The 23,950-nt window shown below is 44.6% G+C and overlaps 1 long non-coding RNA gene across 2 annotated transcripts in view; it reads right to left on the reverse strand.

The window, feature by feature from the left end:
- Window positions 1-23,950, reverse strand: part of LOC148091796 (uncharacterized) — a 39,388-nt gene that overhangs the window by 10,197 nt on the left and 5,241 nt on the right. The gene's annotated exons all lie outside the window — the stretch shown is intronic.

The following is a 23,950-nucleotide window of genomic DNA, read 5'->3' on the forward strand; positions in this document are numbered from 1 at the left end:
TCTCCCTCCCTCTCCAAGTCTCCCGCGAGTCCAAACCTTTTGAGTGGGAGCTGGCGGTGGTGGAGCCCCCAAGGCACTGGCTCCGCAGGGGGTTCGTTCTCACCCCCGCCGACCGCGCCTCCCCCGTTCCGCCCCCTGCGCCCCCACCTCGCTTTCGGCCGGGACTTGCGGGCTTGGAGCTCAGTTCGGTTCACGTTTATGTTTGTCTTGAAGATGCCGCTCTGCCGGAGCCTCGAGCTCCTGCGTGCGCCTGGGGAGACGCGCCCCCCCGAGCTGCACGGGTCGGCTCCCCGAGCGGGGGCAGGGGCCCCCCGGCTGGGTTAGTCTCCCGGGGAGACCCTGCGCCCCGGGCGCGGCGCGGCGCGGCCTTCGGGCAGGCACCCGGCGCCGCTAGGCCCCTTCCCAACAGCGGGCGCCGCGGGCTGGGGGCTTGTTGTTATGTTTCGGAGACAGGAGCAGTCAGGGGAGAGGAACCCTTGTTCTAAGACCTAGGGAACTGGAGGAAGAGAGGTTCCCTTCCTCCGGGTCCGCAATGCCATGTGCGGGGGGGGGGGGGGGCAGGAGACTACTAGGGAAAAGTACCCCGAGTTCGTTAGTTTGTGGCCTATTATGTTTTTATTTTGTCTAGGATTAGTGGGGTTTGAGGTGTCTGTGGCCAGCCATATACCTCGGGGGCTTCAGCTCTCAAACCGGCAAGTCCACGGGGACGTTCCTGAGAAGCGGCGTCCCCAGGGGGCCCGCGGGGACCCGACCTGAGAAGGTGAACCGAGCGCCCCGCGGGCGACGCCGCAGCCTGGCACCCAGAGGCCTGGCGCCCGCGGGCGTCTCGCAGCCTCACTCGGTTGGGTTTGAACCCTGGACTGGACCGGGGCTTGACCCCCGCCAGGGTCATCGCCAGCCTGTGGCCGCGGTCCCCGGCCTGCCGCGGTGCTCGCGTCCCGGCTGCAGGTGACACGGGCGCGCGGGGCCTCGGGGGCTAAAGGGCTGCGCCGCGGTCCTGGAATCGGAATCAGGGTTTTCTCTGCGCTCACAAGTAAGAGGATGTCAACCTCGAGCGACTGCAGGCGCGAACTTACTGCCGACAGGAGAGGTGGCTGCCCGCGCCTCCCCAGGAGCAGCGGGGCCTGTCCCCTGCAGCCCCCCTTCCCGCGTCTCCGGGCGAAAGCGCGCAGCCCGGGCAGCCCGACGCCACCCGCGCTGCTGCCGCGCGTCCTGCGCCCAGGCCTCGCCCTCGGACGGGCGGACGGACGGACGGACGGGGCCTGCCCGGAGCCAAGGTCGCGACTCCGCACCCGCGGCTTCCCCACCCGCGGCGGGTCCCTGCTCCCCTAAGCCGCGTCGCCCCCAAGGCTGCGTCGGCGACAGCTCAGGGGAGGGCCGCGGGGCAGGCGGGAGGGTTCCCGGGCTCTTCCGCTCGGCGCCCCGCACAAACAGAACGAGGCGCCGCGTGAGCGGGACCGTGCTGGCTCTCACCCTGGTGTGCGGGCGGGGGCGAGAGAGGGAAAACTGAGGCAGAGGCGGGCAGTGCCCAAAGTGGTGGGTGTGGGGCAAGTGGTGGGTGTGGGGCAAGTGGTGGGTGTGGGGCAAGTGGTGGGTGGGCCCTCCCTCGGTGACACCGCCGCCCCTCCCCCTCCCTCCCCAGCCCGAATCCCAGGGCGGCTTCCTCCCGTGTCCCTTGCAGGCGCCTCCCAGAGGGCAAACGGCACAGCGCGGGGCGCTCTTGCTTCCTGACCACCCCCCCTCCCCCCCCCAGGTCTTAGCTGCGGACCAAACCGTCTCCCTTCTCTTTTGACTCCCAGACTCCTCGAGGGTGGGGCGCAGGAGAGGCACCCTAACCACCCAGAGGCAGCGGTCCCCTCCGACTGTGGCAGAAACACCCACTCTGCTTAAAGGATTCCGCTCGCCAAGGAGCCCCTACTCCCCTTTGCTATCTCCGCCCATCCAGAACTCCTGTATAGCCCAAAGCCCCCTGGACTGTATTTATTTGTGTGTTTTTTTAGTCTCCAGCGCCCTAGATTTCACTGGGAGATGTTAGAGCAAGAGAGAGAGGAGATGGGAAAGAAGGGACTGAGAAAAGGGGCTGGACGTTCTTTGGGGGAGTGGACTAGAGAGAGTTGAAAAACCAAAGGTGTCCCGCTCGGCGAGCGCTTTTAAATTTCATTTCTTTCCAAAGCTGTCCTGCTCTAGGCCAAAACCTATTTAAATTACTACGAGGAGAGGAAGCTGGGAGTCTCTGGAAATGAAACAGTCGAAGGCTTGCGGGACACCCCTAGTCCCCCTACCTCTCCTCAAATAAAGAAAAAGCAGCCCTCTGTTCAACTTGGTGGCTCAGCACCCTCCAACACGCGGCCGCGAGGGCAGCGATGGGCAGCTCCTGCGGGAAGGCCGGCCTGGCGGACTGACCCCAGGCAGGCTCCCAGGGCGCCCAGTGCTGTGCTGTGCTGTGCTGGGAGGGAGCCTGGGGAGGACATGGGGGGAAATCCAGCCTGGGATTCAGGCTGGGGGGGGGGTAAGGCCTCCACGGTGCCGGTGGAGAGAGGACCCACCGCCCCTCTTTAGAGCCCCTCTTCCGCTGGTTATACTCAAAGCTCCAAGTTTGTGTTTCTCATCGTGACGCCTAGGTAAAAAATAGACATGAAATTTTAAAAGTGCAGTGTGCACCCATGCGTTTGGAGTTCCGTATGCATGGTCTCCGTGTACTTGTGTCTGCAGGGTTTTCTCCTTTTTGTCTTCTTTCCCCCCCGCCCTGTGGGCAGCAGCCCTGGAGGAGATTTAGTGGGGAGGGTGAAAGCACAAAAACAGCATAAATACTGACTCTCCATTCTTAATACGATCCTTTTTGAAAAAAATAAAATAAATAAATAAATAAATGAAAGTCATTTCGGTGGGAACTGGTTCGTTAGAACTGAGGAATCACTAATACTGGTAAGACTCGCTAATCCTGTCCCTTTAAGGAAAATCCATAAAGCCCTTCCATCAGCCCAGTGTCTGGGAAAGTAGCAAACTAACCGCTTGCAACAAAAGAGACAAAGAGGCCAAACAACAAAACAAACAAACAACTCCCCCTACCCCTCTCCCAGACAACAATAGACGAGACACAGCAAGTGCAGTTACTGCCTGGCCGGCTGCTGCTGTCGACCTGCCAAGTCTCCCGCGTTTGGCTGGAGACTTTCCCTCTCCCCCCCTCCACCCCCACCCCCCTCAGTCCTTTCTGTCTTTTTCTCTGTGTGACTCTCTCTCTGTGTCCCTCTCTTGGGGTCTGGCTATGTATGTGTGTTTTGTCCCGGTCTGTCTCTGTTCTGCTTTTGCTTTCACTTGATGTTGCTCAGTCCCAGACCTTCATTATCCGCCCCCCTCCCTCTCCTCAGGGTATTAGCATACTGGGGCATTTATTTATTTGCTGGTCCATTTCTGTGGCATCTCCTAACTGCCTCCTCACAACTTCTGTTTCTCTGCGTTGTCACGGTGGCCTGTTTTATATTTTGTTTGCAGTACTCCTGGCCAGGAGCGCCCCAAAGTCCACTTGCACTTCAGTTTTTGATCATTCCTCACGTTCAGGTCTTTGCTCTTTTTCTGTAAGGCTTCTGGCACACTCCTCCCTCCCCCTACCTTGTCCCCTCTCTCTGCTTCTTGGCTGCTGCCGGGGACTCTCACGCATGTCTGCCTTCCCTTTCTCTCGCTGGCTCGCTCTCCCTCTCTCTCCAGCAGGCCCCCCACCCCCACCCCGTGGCCCCAGATCCAGCTTTTTTCCTTCCTCTTCTCTCCTCTCCACCAAACTTTGATAAAATACTGTAAACCCAGGGCTTGCTTGTCTTAAAAAGTGGATATAAACCCACAGGAAGCAGAGTGGAGAGAGGAAAGGATCCATCGATGGAGACTGCAGACAGCAGAGGCTGAAGCAGGGAACAAGTGTCCCTGCCAACAGCCCCATCCCTTTCACACTTCCCCCTGCTAAACCCTTTTGTGTAAGCATCTCGTCCTGACGCATCTGTGTCTGCTCCGGGGAGGCACAGGGAAAACCTGGCCACCGCTCTCCTCCGCTGGACAGCAGGTGGCACTGGGAAGGGAGGCTGCAACCTCATCTCATGCGCTCCCACTCCCAGCCCCTTTCCGCTTCCTCTCAGGAATAAGACAAAAAGGTAGGGGCCCCTGGCAATGGGGCCAGGCCTTCACCTCCTCTTTAAGAGACTAGAAGAATGGCTACTTGAAAGGAAGCATCTCCAAGGATGGTTGTAAAGGGGAGACATTTCAGTTATCAGAAAAATGTGGGTCAAACGGGGCTGACCTGCTTATCTGAGGCAGATCTGAGAATCCCCACAGTCCAGCGGTATAGGGGTTGGCCCATGGTGCCCCCCCCCAAAAAATAAACCCAACCAAACCATGCCCAGTAAGCAAAAGAACCAGGACAAATGATCTCTCTCAGACTCACAGCTTCCTATCTCTTCCTTTCTTCGATACTATACAGGCAAAGACAGATGCAAACAACATTAGAGGCAACTTTGCAGGGAGGGAGGCCACTGAGCCTGAGAAGAGTAGGAAAAACAGAAATAAGAGATTGCTGCTCCGTGTTTTGTTGGTTGGTGATAAGGACAGCGTGAAGAAACATTCATGTTACAAAACATGCTTATGGGCATGCATATATGCACAGGTGTATGCACATATATTTAGTTGGTAGAGACAACGTGTTAAGAGGAAAAGGGAGGCATTTTGAAGTCTGATAAACCTGATTTGGCTATGATCCTAACCACTGTATATCCTGACCTCACAGTGGTGTTGGAAAGATTAAGCGGCATTGCATATGGGAAAAAGCCAAGAGCAATGCCTTGCAAGCTGCCTCTGCTCAGTGTCTTCCCTAACTTGTCTCCCTTCTTCCCTCCCTCTCCCTCTCATCCTTTCTATCTTCCTTCCTTTTCAGCCCACTGGCCTCCTCTCTGAGCTATCCAAGGTGCAGCCGAAGGGAAAATCAGTGAAATAGCCCCAATTTTCAGATCCTAAGGGAAATTTTACTGCTCTGAGTCCCAATATTGGAGCGGTACAGGCCATACCATCGCCCAGTGAGTCTATGCCCAAACACCTCCTGGGGTAGTTTGTTCTTGGGTGGGATGATTTGGCTTCGTTATTTCACTCCCTCCCCTAGATTCTCTCCTTTCAACAGTTAGAGGGAGAGAAACCTTATCCAAAATCCAACTATTGACATGTTTTCAGTTGAGATGATGTGCCCCTAGAGCCTCTGTTTTGGGGGACATTAAAAATCATGCCATGGCCAAAAAGCCCAAGGAAGGAGAAGCAGAAAAGAATATGTTCTAATGAACTGTGGTCCTGACCCGTAACTTCCCAATTGGGAATGCTGTTTTCTTGGTATTTTGACCTTGTCAAAATGACTGATTTTTTTTCCCTCCAGAGGAGTCCCTCTCTAGCTGAGCTATATTTCTGGAGCCGTGTTTTGGGACGGCTCTTCAGTGCATCTGGAAGCATTCACTGGGGGAAGTGCTGTCCTGACCCTCCTCCAGGGACCCTGGCTGGGACTCCTTCCCTTACTTTCTCTTTCCCAGCATCAGGTTATAACAGCAGCATGCAAGCCCTCAAGCCACAGCTGAGGCCCCAACTTCAGTGGGTGGGGGAATGAGCACGTAAAAAATGTTCCCACCTTCGACTTCCTTTTTCCATGGGTCTTATTGTCTGTTCTACAAATATTGCATTTCCACAATTCATGGGCTTCCTGTCCACTTTCCTGTTGCACCCCAGCCTTAACAACCTTTGAGAGTCACTAACATTGGAGCGCAGTCTGGGAGGGTGCACAATCCCTATGGCCCCTCCAGAACACAGCAGGTCATCTCTTGGCTCTTCTCTTGTTTTCCCTGTTTTCATCATGAAGCCTCTGCTACTTACAACAAGGATGTGGAAACCTGTTGTGTCTTTGTCCCTCTTTGGGCACCCCAATTTCCATGTGACACCTTTCCGGGAACTACACATAGAGCCGTCCGTCCTTCCTGGGAGCACCTGTTTTCACTGCAGATTCCAGTCTCCATGTACCCGGCACCCTTGGGCAGTGGACAACCTGCACAGCCAAACAGGAGCATCCTCAAGCCCCCAGTTTTGATAGCTGTGTGTGATGCTGGCTCGTAGTCATTTAGGGACATTTCCCTAACATGGAAAAGACCACAAAGTGTGAAGTCAGAAGACTTGCAGTCTCCGAAGCCTCCCAAAGCCTTGTCTTTCATTCTTCGCGGGCACTTGTCCAGGAAGAAGCCTGAGATTATGTTTCCCTATTCTGTCTTTGACCTACATTTTTCATCTACCAAGGCTTCATTGCCACAGTCGTCGCAGGAGGGCATTCGTTACTGCAGGGGGTGCAATGGGTATGAATGCCTCCATAAGCCAGCCCCTCAAACACGGCTAAGTCCTCTGTTCCTTGCCTGACTTTGCTCCAGTGGGCCAGCTTTCGTACTAAACCAGTAACTCACTTCGGGACCACCCGAGGGCTTCAAATTGGCACTCCTGCCTGCACAGTTCAAGTCTGGAAGAACTGCCAGGTGTACATAGTACCAGCAGATTAACAGATTCCAGAAACGATGCGATTTCAAGTTGGCATTGTAATTTCAGTTCACAAGGAAAACGTCTGAAGAGCAGTCCATTTCCTCTTGAAGAGAAAGGTTTGCGTCTCATTGCTAAGTTCCAGTGGTTCTCTACCGACCCTGTTCTATGGAACAAGAAATCCCCCAAGTTAGAAATCTTTGTAAAAACACTATCCTCTGAGGTGGCTCTCAGCCCTAGCCGCACATTAGAATCACCTGGGGAGCTTTTAAAAATTACCAGGGCCTGAGCCTCTCCTCAATCCAATTAAATTCAAATCTCTAGGGGTGTGGTGTGGGCATTGGTATTTTTTAAAAGCTCCCTTGGGTGATTCTAATGTTTAGCCAGGGTTGAGAACCACTAATTTATAGGTTGAGAGCACAGCGCATTGTGGGGAATGACACTCCTTTAATAAGTATGTACAGAACTCCTACTACGGGAGATGGCTCACTGGAGACCAAGAGATGCACTTGATGGGCACCGCGTCCCTCCGCGCGGTTAGGATTCAGCGGGCCAGTGCTAACGTGCAGGGGTCTGAACACAGCCTCTGTGCAGCATGCGCACCTTCGCTCCTGCAAAGAGCATGAGACGGCGAGTTAGAGCCCCAAGTTCCAATTCATGTCCCATTGCTGACTAGGGCAGCGACCCTGGACGAGTCTTTTTATCTCCGCGGACCTCAGTCTGCTCCTCTATAAAAGGAAGTGGCTGAAAACTGTAACGTGTGTTGGTGTGCTCCTACCTTAGAGCGTATTGCTAAGTCCTCAGAAGCCAATAAGCTTCGCCAGGCAATTACCAAATTCTTTCCGAGGCTGGTTCACTTCACTCATGCACACCACTGACACCGCCCTTCTGATGTTCCACCAAATCCCTACCCAAAACCCCAAGTATCAGAGTGTTAATTTTTAAATAATACTGGGCTCCCCTAATTCCCTTAGTCTCTCACAAATTAGCAGATGAAGGGAAGGGAGCAGTGGTGATGTCTATGAGCTGTGGGTAATGACTAACAGAAGTTTATCCAGTTGGATAAATGTCTAGTGGATTGCTGCTGGGGTCAGTGTTAGTTCTGGTCTTAATTAACATCTTCATTAATAGTGTGGGAGAGGGAGTAAACAATAGCTAATGATATTTGCAGATGGTCGTAAATTCAGAGGTGTTGCTACTACCAGTGAGAGCAGCAAGAGCCATGGGGATATCGGAGATGTGAGCGAGAAGTGATTATAATGATGTTTGTTCTGGAAAAGGCAGAATGAAACATTCAGGGGGTAAAAATGACAGGGGCGACTGAGAAAGCTAAAAAAACAACCGCCGTAGCTATCGTTTGTAACTTGGGTATGCACTTGGCAACCGAGGCAGTTAATGGCCTTACAACTTCTGTTGCATATACTGGGATGTTGTCCTGAGCAGTAATAATACTCATCATAACAACAACGATAACACTAATAATATCCAGCATCTATTGAGTGCTGACAATATGCCAGACAGGGTTCTAAGTGATTTACCGAGAAGTAATTTTTATCCCTAAAAATCATGACGCAATCCTCTTAGGCTCTCTGAAGATTCTGACAGCAGCCTTGCTGTGGTTCTTGGATTTCTTGATGTGAAACAGGCCCGTGAGTTCAAGGGAAAATAAACATAAAGAGGAATGGGCAAGTGACGTGTGATGCTCTTCCCTGAGCAGAGTCTTTCTTTCTACCTTTAATTTTTCCTGTCCCCAACCTGCCCACCACCCTTTTCTCTCATTATGCGATTGCTGGGTTAACATGGTTGGTGAGCGTAGACAGAAAAAGTGTGGACAAGCTAATAAAGGAAGGAAAGAGGGAAGGAAGGGAGGGAAAGAAGGGAGAGAAAAAGAAAACTAAAATTAATGGCACGTGTGCCACAAGTCGTGCAGTAGTAGCACAAGGGGTCGAACAAGGCACACTTCACAGGTTTCTTGTGAAGCCTTTTACATATTTAATGTCACAATGAGTCTCATGGGCATTAGCCCTCCCTCTTGTTAGCGAAAGAAAGGGCGGCCCAGAGAGTTTGGGATACTGGTAATGAACGTGCAGCTGATAGGTTGAGGGAAGTGCAAACTCCAGTTGGTCTCCTCCTAAACTCAAGTCCTAAAATCATGTTCATGAATGCATTTTTTTCCTTCAGTTGAGCCCCGCCCAGTTAGTGACAACATAGAGCCACGCACAGAGGACCAGGAGGCAGAAATACCGATAAGAGGATAAGCACTGAGGAGCCCAGGGATAAAGGGAAAGTAGCCAGTGCTCACATCCTCCGCCCGAGTCCATGCAACCGAATTCTTTCTAATTATATTTTGAAATTGGGAAAAACAGAATTTGCAAATAAGAAAGGCTTCACAACAATGGAGCCCATAAGAATGCGGATTTGACCTTGAGGGAATTTGGCAGAGAGTATTAGTGTCTGGGACTAAAGTAAACTGAAAGGAAAAACATTTGAATGGTATAAAAGCCAAGACTCTTCTTGGCAAATGTGAAGCCCGGGCCGGGTGGATGCCAAAGGTCTTCACAATGTGTCAGGGGAGCTTCAGGAAGCGGGAAACCTGTGGCCTGGCCCGAGGAAGCGCTTCCCTGTCCCCCGACCTCGCCCTGAAAGGAGGCTCCAAATTCCAACTCACTGTTAGAATGAGTAACTGAATTTTTTAAAATTTTAATTTATCTTTATTGTTGGAAGTATTACAGTTGTCCCCTTTCATTCCCCCCATTGACCCTCCACCCTACCGCTGGCCCCTCCCCAGGCCTTAACTAAAATTTCAAAATGATGGGACATACATTTCAGAGTAGGTAGGTACAAGGTATAGGTCAAGGCATAAATACAAAGCAAACATGAAGGCAGACAAGACCAGGTCAAGAAATACAACACTGCCAGGACTTCAGCAGTGCCCTCCCGGCGCCTCCTTCTCCCAGGAGGTGACCATCATCCTGGTTTTTCTTAAGATCATTTCCTTGCTTTAATTTTTTATTTTAGTTTTAGCACCTATGTAGGCCTGTTGTGTAACTTTATACATAAAATCATACTGCATTTATTCTTGTATGACTTCCTTTCAATCATATGTTGTATATAAATAAACGACAATGTCTATCTTTTCTACCTTTTCGGGGACTTTTGGTTTTTCTGTAGCTTGGAGCATTTACAAACAATTCTGATGTGAATGTCCTGTATGTGTCACCTGTTGCACATGCACAGGAGGCTCCCTAGGGAGGGGCCAGAAATCTACTACCCACAGGTCAGACAGAAGCCACTGCTTGTGTCTATGTGACTTGTGAGTGAGAAATGGTTTTAAATGCTGCAATAAAAACAAGAGGAAAACTATCTCATGACATGTAAAAATAATATTAAATTCAAATTTCAATGTCCATAAAAAAAGTTTTTTTCTTCGTTTTTTTTTAATTCTCATCAGAGAATATTTTTTCCATTGCTTTTCAGAGGGAGTGGAAGGGGGGGAGAGAGAGAGAAAGAGAGAGAGAGAAACATTGATGTGAGAGAGACACATGGATTGGTCGCCTCCCACACTTGCCCCAGGGCCAGGGATCGAGCCTGCAACCAAGGTATGTGCTCTTGGCTGGAATCAAACCCAGAACCCTTCAGTCTGCAGGATGATGCTGTAACCACTGAACAAAACTAAAGTTTTATTGAAGCCCAGCTAGGCCTGTTGTTCACATATCATTTATGGCTGCTTTTGTGTAATGTGGACAGAGCTGAGTAGGTGCATCAGAGACTATCTGGCTACAAAGCCTAAAATATGTATTGGCTACAGAATGTTCAGTTTAAAATAAAAATTCATGGCCTCTCATTAAAAACAAACAAACAAAAAAACCAAACAAGAGTATGGGGACAGCAGAGCATTATTAAACCAAGCGCAGAATCTTTCTAAGCATGTCATGCTGTGTTAACGCATAGGTCCATGACCATGAAGGTAGCCTTGCCTCTAATTTTCTGGTTCTTTACAGGGAAGGTTTGTTGACCTTGCTCCAGAGCATATTCCTAGAATGGAAATTACAATGATCCTAGATAAATAAGATGCTATATGCAAAACAGCCAGCCCAATATCTGGTAACTTGCAAGAATTGCTGTAGCTTAGAGGCTCCCTTCCCTTCCAACTTCCACCTGGGATTTCCCACCCACAACAGGTCGGTCTGTAGAGTATCTTTCCAAAAAGGTCAGGTTCTCAGTTGGCTGTCAGTTACCATAATAATGGATGAATATTTGGCTTAATACCACCACAACCCCACTCCCTTCAGGGTTCATGTAATTTATAAAAGATCTTTGAATTAATATGACTTTTAGGCCCAAAGAAATAAAGGAATGAAAATCCACAGGTGTTATTTCTAGCTCCAAGTTGGAAGAGTGTCGGTCTGATCAGACTCAAGGATTCTTAGAGAAAACTTGTTAAAAAGCAAACAAAACACCAGCAGAGTTCATCAAAACAACAATACAACAGAAGAGTTCAAGACAATATTAAAAAGAACAAAATTAGAGAATGAACACTACTTGATTTCAAGAATTATTATGATGCTATAGTAACTAAAACAGTGTGCTGTTGGCATCAAGAAAAGCAAACTGATCAATGAAATAGAGAGTGCAGAAATAGACTCACACATATATGGATGATATTATAAAGGCAATTCAGTAGAGAAAAGTCTTTTGTACAAATGGTACTGCAACAATTGGATATCCATATAAAAAAATAAATTCCAGTCCATAATTTGCACTACATATAAATTTACATTAAAATAGATTATAGACCTCAATGTAAACCATATAACTATAAAAGCTCCAAACAAAATAGGGAGAAAAATCTCTGTGATGTTGGATTAGGCAAAATTTCTTAAATATCCAAGCAAAATCATGACCTACAATTTTGACTTCATCAAAATTTTAAAATTTTACTGGTTAAGAGACTAAAAAGAAGAGCCACAGTCTGGGAGAAAAGATTACAAATCAAATATTTGATAAAAGACTTGTATCTACAATATGCAAAAAAAGCTCTAATAATTCAACATTAAAAAACAAACAGCTTGCCCTGGCTGGGTTGGTTAGTTGGTTAGAATGTTATCCCGAAATGCCAAGGTTGCAGGTTTGATCCCTGGGCAGGGCACATGCAAGAATCAACCAATGGATGCATAATTAAGTGGAACAACAAATCAATGTTTCTCTCTCTCTTCCTCCCTCTCCCCCCTTTCCTCTCTCAAATCAATTCAAAAAAGAACACAAGTAGCTCAACTTCTAAAATGGGCAAAAGGTTTGAATAGACACTTTACTAAAGAAGATATAAGAGCGGCAAATATGCACATAAAAAGATGCTGGACACCAGGAGTCATTAGGCAAACAACTGTTAAAATGATAATGTAATGTACCACATACCTTTAGAATGGCCCAAAACAAAAGACATGGTCATACTAAGTTAGTGAGGATGCACAGGAACTGGAACTCCCATCCATGGCTGATGGAATGGTGAAATGGCACAGTCACTTTGGATAACAATTTGACCGTTCCTTAAAAAGCTAAACCTTTCCAGAGATACCTGCCATATGCCCAGAAATTCCATTCCTAGGTATTTGATGGAAAGAATTGAAAGTGTATGTCTCTACAAAGACTTGTACACAAATGTTCATAGTTGCTTTATTCATAATAGCATCAACAAGTGATAGATAAGTTACTATATGATGGAATACTACTCAGTAACAAAAAGAAATGAACTATTGATGTACACAAAAGCATGAATAAATGTCAAGATATGCTGAATGTAAGAAGCTGAACAAAAAAGTACATGCTGTGCAGTGCCGCTGACATAGAATTCTAGACTATGCAAACCAAGTGACAATGACAGAAAGCAGAGCAGCAGTTGCAGAGGAGGGGAAGCAGCAGGGAGGGATGACCAAGTGGCACAGAAAACCTTTTGGAGGTGACTGAAACGTTTCCTATCTTGGTTGTGGTGATAGTTTCACAAGTGTACACATATGTTAAAACTTATCAAGTTGCACACTTTAAATATGTTCAGTTTATTGTATGGCAATTATTCCTTAATGAGTATGTTTAAAAAAAATTTACAAAAATACTACCACATTAAATGAGTGACACTGCAAGCCACAAAGAGGGAAGAGAAATCTGCAAGAGTGAGACCTGACAAAGGTCTCATATTCACAATGTATGAAGAACTCCTACAAATCAATAAGAAAAAAACCCAGGAGAGCCAAACTAAGTAAATGGGCAAAATATCTGAACAGACACTTCACGAAAGAGGATATCCAAATGGCCAGTACACAGATGAAAAGTATCTCAGCCTCATTAGTCATCTGGAAAATGCAAATGAAAACCACCATTGAGATATTACTGTACTCCAGTTATGAAAAAAAAAAAAACCAGGCCAATTATACAAAGTGCTATTGAAGATGTGAGTCAACTAGAAGTCTCATACACTGGTAGGAGTATAAATTAGTACAATTGATTTGGAAATCTATTTGGCATTATCTACTAACATTTATTATAGGCTACTTCATAACCCAGAAATCCTACTCCTAGCTTTATGCCCAAGGGAACGCATACACATGTAGGCCAGAAAACATGTAGAAGAATGCTCATATCTCCATTACTTGTATTGGCTCCAAACTGGAAGCAACCTAGTGGTTGTCAGGTATACAATATAATTTTTGTATGTGTATAATAGAATTCCATACTGCAATGTGAAAAAAAATACCAAACCCACCCTGAAACTTTGTCATCTGCAACAGCAGGAACTCACATGAAATGTTGAACAAAACAGTGCAGAAATAAAAGAGTAAATATCATGCTTCCCTTTATATAAAGTTCAAAAAACAGACACTATACGTTTATATTGTTAGAAATTAAGAGAGTAGTTATGTTTGGGAAGGATTGTGGGGGTAGTAATTGGAAGAGCGCGGCATGTGGTTTCTGGATTGCTAATGATTTTCCATTTCTTAATATGTATGGTGGTGAAACACATAATTCATCTAGCTGTACATTAATGATGTGTACTTCTCTACATGAATGATATAGAGAAGTTTATTCTTTTTACTGCTATATAATAGTCCATTGTATGAACGGGCAACACTTTATTTTTTAAAAGCACAGGGAGAGGTCACTTAGGTCTCATTCTCTAAGAATTCAAAGAATTAGGCCAAAGCTGCTGAAGTGCCTCTTTCTTTTCTGCTCAGTCACGAAGTCCTGACCTGCTTTTAGTGTCGCTCTACAGTGGTGATAAGGTTGCCCACACTTACGGCTCCTTGTTAGGGGCTTTTGGGGCTTAGAATGAGTCCTACAGAAAGGAGCAGAGATTTTAAAGTTGAATAAAGCCACTCTATTGGGGCAGGTTGGGGAGAAGAAAATGTTTACATAAAATTGGTGGTTAAGAGCCAAGGGTCTAGAGCCACACTGCCTAGGTTCAAATCCCGACTCTGGCACATGCGAGCGATTGACCTTGGGTAAGTTATTGACTCTCTCCTTACCCTAGTTTTCTCATCTGTAAAATGGAAACAGTATTGTACCCATATTATAGGATGGTCAAGAAGATAAATGAGTTAAGATGCTTAATTGTTACAACACAAAAATGAACGTAAGTCAGCCTGAAAGGGAAAACATCACTCACAGCGTTCAGGCTTGCAGGTTGCCGCAAAGGAGAGAGCAGAGTGGTTTTAGGTCAGTTGCCAAAGCTCTGAAACTGCCCTCGGAGGCTGCTCCTGTCCCTTGTCCTCAAAGATATCCCTGATTCACTGTACGTTGCAAAAAATTTTGCATACTCCTCTTTCCCTTCTTTGATAAACATCTTCCTGCAAGGTTTCTAGAAATCTCAGGTTACCCTTTTGACCTCACAGAGGAGCCTAGCAGGCACATGAGCTTAGAACATCACCACCCAAACTCCGCGTGTTCTCTGGTCCCCTCCGCATTCCAGGTCTCTGTCCTCAATGCTAGAACATTGTTTGTTTTGCTCACACTGTATCTCCTGGACATAGCAGGTGACCATTAGTTGCCTGAAGAGTTACAACATCTTCCTCAGTAGATGAATGACTCTTTGTGTCAGTGGGTTCTGAGGTGTTCTCAATTCTCATCATTTGGGTAGCATCATTCTGTGCCTGTCAATAAGCCAGCCCTTTGGAAACTGTTACTGAGGACAGGAGCAGTGTCCCATGTCTTACCCCTGAGCCACGACCTGCCACAGGGCAGGTGCACCTTAAGTGTTTGAGAAGAGGCACTTGCTTAAGATGCTATTTATATTTCCTACCTTTCTGGAGAGAGCATAAAAGTAAACTTGAGATCTAAACTACCTTCTCAACATTTCAAACCGCACCACAGCCTCTTTTAAATTCCTCTTACTTAGCATCAGGGAACTAGAGACAGTCCTCTGGGGTTTCTAAACTAGAATTGCAAATAAATGCTATATGCCAGGCCCAGTGACACTCAGAGAGGACCCTGAGGTCTGGTCATTGTCACAGATGACATTAACTCCTGTTTATCATCTCTCATCACATTTGAAGAATAAGGGCAGAGACAAATAATACTCTGATAGGCAGATTCAGGAAATATTTATTGAGAAAGGTCTACATTTCAGACACATTCCTACATATTTTGACATATGACATACATATTTTAATCCTCAGCTGAGGATATTTTTCCCATTGCTTTTCAGAGAGAATGGAAGGGAGAGAGAGAGAAACATCGATGTGACAGAGACACATCAATTGGTTGCCTCCTACATGCGTCTGGACCGGGGCCGGGCATTAAGCCTGCAGCCAAGGTATGTGCCCTTGAACAGAATCAAACCCGAGACCCTTCAGTCCGTGGGCCGATGCTCTAATCACTGAGCCAAACCGGTTAGGGCTGACATATGATATTTTTTGATCCCCAAACAACAGCACTGATGCAGGCATTTTTTTCCTAATGCTCTTTTTAAAGTTAAGAAAACCTTAGCTCAGAATTATCACAGGCCATGCCAGAATCACATAGCTTTTGGTTGGCTAAGTCAGTAATTGAACCCAAAATGCTGGTGCCTGAGTCCAAGTCTAAAGTCTCAATTTCAGGCCCTGGCTGGGTAGCTCAAATGGTCAGAGCATCATCCCGATACACCACGGTTGCTTGCGGGTTTCACCCCTGGTCAGGGCACGTACAAGAATCAATCACTGAATGCCTAAGTGGAACAACAGATTCGATGTTTCTCTCTCCCTTCCTCTCTCTCTCTAAAATCAATAAATAATTTTAAAGTCTCTAATCTATACCTTTAGAACATTCTGGAGGATGAAAAAATCTTGTTATATTCTGTCACGCCTTACTTTTGACCCAAATTGGTTTACCTAGCTTGATAAATTCTTTAATCACCACAGGGTATTGAATGAATCGTGGCTATATCCGAAACTCAAACCCATACTCAAAGGAGAAAGATCTATCCCATTGATAATATTTAAAAGAATGTGCCTGGGGTTCTAAAGGAAATTTGAAAAGAAGAGTGACCAAAATGCTTTAAGGAATATTTTTAAAAACCTCCCCAGGCAACCCCTGTGAAGGGGCACATTCATCTTATTCTAGATGGTTGCAGCATTACTAATTCCTTGCTGCAGGTACAGGTCTGCTATGGTCATGGGCTTTAGCATTAGAAAGATCTAGATTAGGAGCTCTTGTGACCTGCTGGCAACCTCATCTCCGTGAGCCTCAGGCTCCTCATCTTTAAAAGGGCTGAGATAATATATGTGATATTCTGAACACACAGCAGAGCCATAGTTAGACCTCACCTGGTAATTATTGTCACTTGTTATGACACTCATCTCTACCTAAGGTTAGAGAAACTACTGCCCTAGGGAGACCTTGCTTAACTAAGGTGCAGGCAAGGGTCACAGTAAAGAAGATCCAGCTTGTGGGTCGTCATTTAAAATGCTCATCTGTAATCAGCTTCAACAGTAAAGATAAATTAAAAAGAAATTAAAAAATAAGAGAAAACGCTCTGGAAGAAGCCTGTGTATCTGCACCATAGGGAAACCCAGCAGGGAGGGTCTGGCCTCCTAAACGCGGAGTGGAGAGCCCGCACTGCTCAGCGAAGATGGTGCCTTGGCCAGAATGAGGGCCATTAAGACCTTCTGTGAGTGAGCCTACAGCCTGATTGACACAGACCGCTTCTGTGCACATCAACAGAGTAACTGTAGACTCACCCTGTACATAATGTATGAGCTTCTCAATTATTTACTGTGCCGACTCTGCTTCGTTGTGTGTGTATTCTCAGGTCCCTCTCCATTTGGGACTAGAACCAAGCTAGATAGTGGGTGATCTGTCTGAAAAGCAAAACTACAAGCAAGTGCAAACTGCACAGGACACTCCATGGCAATGACAACGTGGCTGTCACTGTCACCAAGTCCCACTTCCTGAGGAAATTCTAAGAATCGCCCACATGGATATAGAGATCAGGCATTCTTAGATGGTATACCTTTTTATTCTGTTTTATAAAGCCCATTTGTTTAACCGTAGCTAACAAGGATTCATTTTCTTAAACTTCTGTAAAATTTTCCAAAATCTTCAGTTCATTAAAGAAAAGTTCTTGGTTGCCCCATGCATCCTGATTTAACGTTTAGGAATTATGGTCTCTGTACAGATCTGGGAGTTTGCTATTTTCTAGAATAGCAGCCATCTGCTAGGGTATTTGGCATATCATCACCCCTCTATGAGATATGTCTGACGGGAATATCGTAAAGCATTTAACTTTTTACTTAGGTAGCTCCTTTATCAACTAGAGAAGATTTGATGTTATCTCCATAGAGTGATCATCTCTCGCGTGCATTCTGGTATTTTGTCTTCGTAAGAGAAAGAGGAAGAGTCACAGGGAGCAGGGCCAGGATTTATGGGGATTCAGGTGTCTGGCTTACGGACATCCAATGTTAGTCTTGACCTGGAGAATAAAGGATGGTGGACGGCTAACCTGGGATATTTCCATCTGTAAAGGAGCCGGTGATCACGGTAGTTCTGGTGAGGCTGTTATACAGGCCCACAGAACCAAACTTCCCACATGCTCTGAAATCATCGTTAACTTAAAGGGCACTTGTTTCAAGTCAGGGGGCCTCTTTTCTGATGCTGGCACTGCTTCTAGCTCAGGAACCTTAAGCAAGTCACCTTACCTCTCTGAACTTTTTATTTTTCATCTCTTCCAAAAGCATTTGGAATAGGTTTAAGGGTTGTAAACTCATGGGCACAGGAGGCAATCGGTAACCTGAACAGGAAAGTGGGTAAGTGTAGTGCAACAGAGTGTGATGGGGACGGTGGAGACCGAGGGGGCAGCAGCCACTCTGCTCCAACCTATTGGTCCTGTGCTTAACACCTGTCCAAAAAGTCTCTCACCTTCTACTTTTTTAAAAGAAGCAGGGTATCTCAATTTTTAGTAAAATATCCTAATTTTTTAATGTTGACAGTGAATCCAACATGAAAAATATGAGAGGGCAAAACAGAGATGTTGCCAGTTTTGTTTCTCTTCTAGTTTTAACATTTTACAGTTTTGTACCTTTTCACTCACATCAACTATATAAATAGAATGTTAAGAGGGCAAGTTGCAAAATGAAACTCTATCCACCTCAAGATATAACTATGCAAATAGTATATGTGTATAGAAACAAAGCTGGAGTGGCATGTATGCAAATGAAACACAAATTTTAGGTGATGGGACTGTAGGTGGATGTTGTTTGTATTTTGTTAATTGCTCATTTAAAGGATCTCTACTTTTGTTTATATAATTTTTTTTTTTTTTTAAGATAATGGTAAAAGAAATATCTGAGCAGCTCAGGATGGCGCCAGATATGAACAGAAAATGAGAGAGATATTAGGTATGTTATTGAAACTTATATTTCTACCCTGACTTCTGTATTTGTCACCCATTCTTGAACAATAAGGTTACTTAAAGAAGGTAGTGCTAGTTGCAGGCTGGTAAAGCCTAAAATTCCCCACCAAACACTGCTCCTCCCATTTCTTCCTGTTGTTTATATAAATACTTCCCATGTCACAAAAATAGCGGTATCAAAAGTTTCCCAATTTTGTAAGTTTGGCTTCTGAATATATTATTGCGTTTTATTTTGAGTGGCTGCGGTAAGCTGGGGAGGGCATCCTACTTATTGTCCCTTTGGTTTCTATCAATAATGTTTTTATTCTAAAAACCAGCACCAGCTACCCATAAAGCGAGCAGAGAACCAGAGGTTGTTATTTAGTGTCTTTACTTGGAGGCTTTCGAGATATCCCATGGGAAGGGTACTTTTGTCTAAAATAATTTATAAGAGGAAATGAGCACAAAGGACTTGAAGGCCTTTGTGTCATAAACACAGAAATCCTCAAAAATGTACCCATCCTCACCTGGTAGCACCTACAGGGCCCATCTTAAGCATGTGATAATGTTAGTAAAAGGATCGCCGTCTCCCTCTACTCCCTGAGATGTATGCAGGCTTTCCTAGTTATGGAATAAAGACAAAAAAGGTGGTTGTTGATCTTCTTTAGTAGGCAACTTGAAATGATACTATGTTCTAGATAGGCCCAGAAGAATCTTTTTTTTTTTTTTTTTTTTTTAAATATGTTTTTATTTCAGAGAGAGGAAGGGAGAGGGAGTGATAGAAACATCTATGAGAAAGAAACATGGATTGGCTGCCTCCTGCTCGCCCCCTACTGGGTGGGCATGTGCCCTGACCAGTAATCCAATTGCCACCTCCGGGTGCATGGAACCAAACTCAACCGGCTGAGCCACACTGGCTGGACCAGAAGAAGCTTTGACACTAAGGAAACCACAGGATGTGGATACAGCGGGCTTGCCATTCAATTTCTCATTGAAAATGGCCCACTGAGCAAAAGGCAGGATGGTCCTTTGCCAGGATTTTATTGAAGGATCAGTAGACTGTCTAGCGCTTTCTTGCATCCTGTTGCCTCACTGATTTCGGAGTTGCCAGATGCTTCTGTTTTTTCAAAATGGTTAAAAAAATACCTTAGTGATTCTGTTGTTTCAGAAACCTTACATATGGCACAAAATATCCTGAAAATTTTTTGAGAATACACTTGCTTTCTCTTTGCTCAACTCAATCATCATCATAGCTGAAATTCATTCAACTCCATTGTTTTCTTTTTATGGGCATTTTGATAGTTTGAAATTCTAAAGTTATATAAAAGTGTGAGTAAGCAAGATGTGAAGACTGAATTGCTCATAGATTTTTTTTAACGTGAGTCTTAAAAACATAACTAGGCTAAGAAAGGTTAGTACTTCTTTTCAAATTGAGAAGTCATAGGAAGATAAAAATGATTTTTTCAAAGCTAAGAGATATCTTTGATTTATCACCATTCGTCAGAGACTAAGATTTTTCACACATTGAGTCATCACTGGAGGGTTTTTTTTTTTTTTTTTGGTAAACCACTTTAACCTGCTCTTGAAAACCTCTGGTTCATGTACAGAGTGAGTCTGAGGCTGTCTCTATTTAGCCTGTGAAATTTAACAAGACCAAAGCCTGGGGTTGGTGAGGCTGTGAGCCATACCACCATCTCAGGTTTTTGATGACACCACAAACCACTTGAGATTTATTATGTTAGCAGATGTCATCAGATATATGTGTGCACAGGTGCAGCATGCAGTTAGTGAAAGAAGGAACACTGTGTGTGTATATTTATTTTTGTACCCATACTCTCAATGGTTAGAAAATGACCTGGGGTGCCTGTCCTGGGTAGTGTGGGGTTTTGATTCCATTGCAAGGGCCTATCCTGTAATCTCTTGAAGTCTTTTCTACAGATATCATTCTGCATGATGAGCAACTATGTCTTGTGGGAAAGACACTGTTGTGTTTATTTTTACAGTCAATGTCTACAGAAGAGGCATAACAGATTCTAACTAAAGACTGCGATAGCCAATGAGAAACAAAAATAGTTACCAGAGGTGGTTATTTATACATGGATAGTCCTCTTGCACAATAGACTATGTGTGCATTCTCCTCTCCACAATCAAAGTTGTATGGGGACAGCTCTCATCTATTGAACTCCAACAAAATGCCGAAAGTTGGCACTTGATAAATGTCCTAACTTAAGCCTCTCTAAATATTTTGAAATTATAAAGAAATAATTAAAACTATTTCCCAGAGGGCAATATGAAATAGGAGTGTTTACATAGGTTTATACAGTATGTATTTTTTAAATTCTAAAAATTTTTCAATTGTTTAAAAAGATGGTGTGTGTTTCATTTAGTATCTAGTCTTACATATTCTATCTTTATTATATACATTAAATTTGAACAGATGGTGGCATACTAATAGACTAAATGTAATAATCTAATAAATTAATGTGTATTCTTTAATAATAAAAATAATAGAAATAAAACATATTTCCTATATTTTTGAGAAATACAGAAATAAGATGAAATAAACACCTTTGGGGTAATGACTGAAAATTACTGGTTTAGATGGGGTAGAGGAATTACTTCAGTTATGACATAAAGCATTGTAATAATGCTTGCCTTTTAGAAATAATTATAGTGATTATTCTCAAAGATAAACACATGCAGATGCTGCTAGTACATTTTTAAAAATTCTTAATTTGAAGAAAACATACAGAAACTGCATTACCAGTTAACTGGCTTTAGGAAGAACTAGAAAACTAAACTCTCAGTGTACTTGAGAATCTTCTAGGAAGTTCTAAGGAATGAACTGTGCCTGCAACTGAAGGCAGAAAAAAAATTAGCTTTTCTACTGGCATCACATTAGTTAGATGTGTCAGAGGGCCAAAAGGCCAAGTAATGTTGGACAGTCCTTATTTTAAAAATAAGAACAATTAGTTATAATTTCTAAAAAGATTACTATATAAAATATTGGACCTTAATATATTCTAGGAAAGGCTTTTAACCAAGATAATTTTAATTTTTAAAAAGCATCTATTTTAAAACACTCCCTAATTTCTACATGTTTATTTACAGGACAAAATATGAAAACCGGAAAATCAAGTGATGTTGTAGATTAGAAGACCATGATCATTAGCCAATTAAAAGAGTTAGGAGCAACAACCCTTTGAGGTGACCACTAATTAGTGAGACCGATTTCTATAAGACATGATTAAAAATTAGCCTCCTTATTTCATAAACCTTGGATGTCATTTAATTATGATATATGTACATATTTGACAGACAGGAGAGTGATTGCATAGGAATAAATATTCTTGTAAATTTCATATGTCAAAAGAAACAAATAACATGCAAATAAAAAAAGATAATCTATGAAAGGCTGAGCATGACATGCAATAGTACATTCTATTACCAAATAATATGCTTAGGAAGAAATCCTCTGACAGGTGACAAATCTACATTCACCCAAGTCATCACTAGAAGCACAGAAAACCCTTCCCTTTCCCTTTACTTATTCCTTTCCCCAGGATATTTCCTAAACAAAACTGGATTCTCTCTGTAATGTCATTTCTCCTTTGCATGAAATAGATGCTGGGAAGGATTGGTAACTCTGCTACGGACTTTAAATAATTAGGAGAGAAGATTTTCTGAGGCATACTTACAGAAGTTTTAGAATTTGATAATACTGTCCATTTAAACACTCTCTACCCCACCCTAAATATTTTTAAAATTTAGTTGCATTAAATTTTAACATTTTATTTTTGTTTCCTGAGTGCTAAAATGTGATTACTTAACCACAAAAGTACTATTAGGAAACCCTATAATGGAAACAGATCTGTTTGTTATCCACTTGAATTGACTGCCTGGGTAGACTGAATTATAGTTACACTAGCTGAGTGGTTAAAAATACCTAACTTAGAACAAGATGAACGTTAAAATTTAATTTTCCTTTGGAAGTTATAGCTGAGTGTGGAGATACATACACACACATGTATACATATATGTGCATGTGTGTATCCCCATTCTTCATCTCCTTTCCCAAAGCTATACTTACAAATATAAATACGTACTGTTAGGTTTTTGGGTTTTGTTTTTTTTTTTTTGGAGGGGAAATTGGAAACTGTTAAACCTTCAGTTTAATAACCCACTTTTAAGTCTGGTGTTTTCTAAAGTCCAATTGGATCAATCCAATTTTTAGTTTTGTACTTATCATCATTGAAAATAGATATATTATTTACATATGGCAAAATATCTATATAATGTGTGTATGTATACGTGTGCAGGGAAGAAAAACCTTTTTTTTGTTTTGTTTTGTTATGAGGCCAAAATGTCTTTCTTGTTTTATAGTATGCATTGTAGGAACTAAGAACCTGAACAATGTTGTTTAAGTTCTTTTGGACTTTGAGGGTAAACACGATTGGGATTAAAATACTGACATGCTCACATTTAGCAGAGAGATAAGAACAATTCTTTGGGAGTTATTCTAGTCCCATTTGGTAATCACATAATTGAAGAGGGTTTTTAGAGGATATTTGAAGCTATTGTTGTCTGTTGCGCAATTACGTAACAGTCAGGATCTCTGTAATAAAATCTTTCCCAAACACAAGTGGGTTAGTACTAACTAAATTTAAGGCTCGTGTTATATTTTTACTTTTAATATTTCAATTTAAAATCAGAATTATATCACAACGCAGGTTAACCATTATTTTACCGCACTACAGATGCTTAAAATAAAAATAATTATTTTAAAACTAAGCAGAAAACGACATATATTTAACTTTAAAAATACTAATCAAACCTGCTTTATGAACATTAACTCATGACCAAATCTCACCTAGAGTGTTTACTCCTGGGGACCCAAGGGTTGTCTGTTTCTGTGGGGTTGGGTGTCTCGTCCCCTTGCCCTTACATTACTGACATTCACACGGACGTACAGGAACAGAAATCAAAAGTGCTCCCTTTCTGGTATTTTGCTTTAATCGCCACGCTACGCGGCGGGGCATCTCAGCACTCCTTCTACAGGGAAGCCACCGCGCCCGGCGAAGTTCGCGGAGCAACGTGGCGGGAAGTAGGAAGTCCCAGCAGTTCTGCAACCACGTTATTCTTTGGCGAAGAGTCGTGCGCGGCCGCCGGGCCCCCGCTCCCGTCTCCGCGCGCCCGCCCCGAGGCCCCGGCGCCCGAAGCACAAAGGCGCGCGGAGCCCGCGACCCCGCGGACGGGCGGCGCGCCCCGGCCCAGCCGCCCCCGCGCGCTCCGGCCCCACCCGGGCCGCACAAAGACCAGACCCGCCACTCGCGAGGGGCGCCCGCGCCGCGCCGGCCGCCACACCCACTCGGGCCGGCTCCCGCCTGCGCCGCCGCGGGCGCCCTGATGAATATGCATCGCCGCGCGCCCGCCCCCGGCTCCTCCTTTCAGTTTCCTTCCCGCCGCCAGGCGGAAGCGAAGAGCCGTGCTTCCCGCGCGCCCGAGCCGGCCGGGCGGGGCGGGGCAGGGCAGGGCGGGCGGCGAGCGGGAGAAAGAGAGAAA

This window comes from Miniopterus natalensis, chromosome 12 (genome assembly GCF_054644295.1).
Source record: "Miniopterus natalensis isolate mMinNat1 chromosome 12, mMinNat1.hap1, whole genome shotgun sequence".
Taxonomy (NCBI): Eukaryota; Metazoa; Chordata; class Mammalia; order Chiroptera; family Miniopteridae; genus Miniopterus; species Miniopterus natalensis.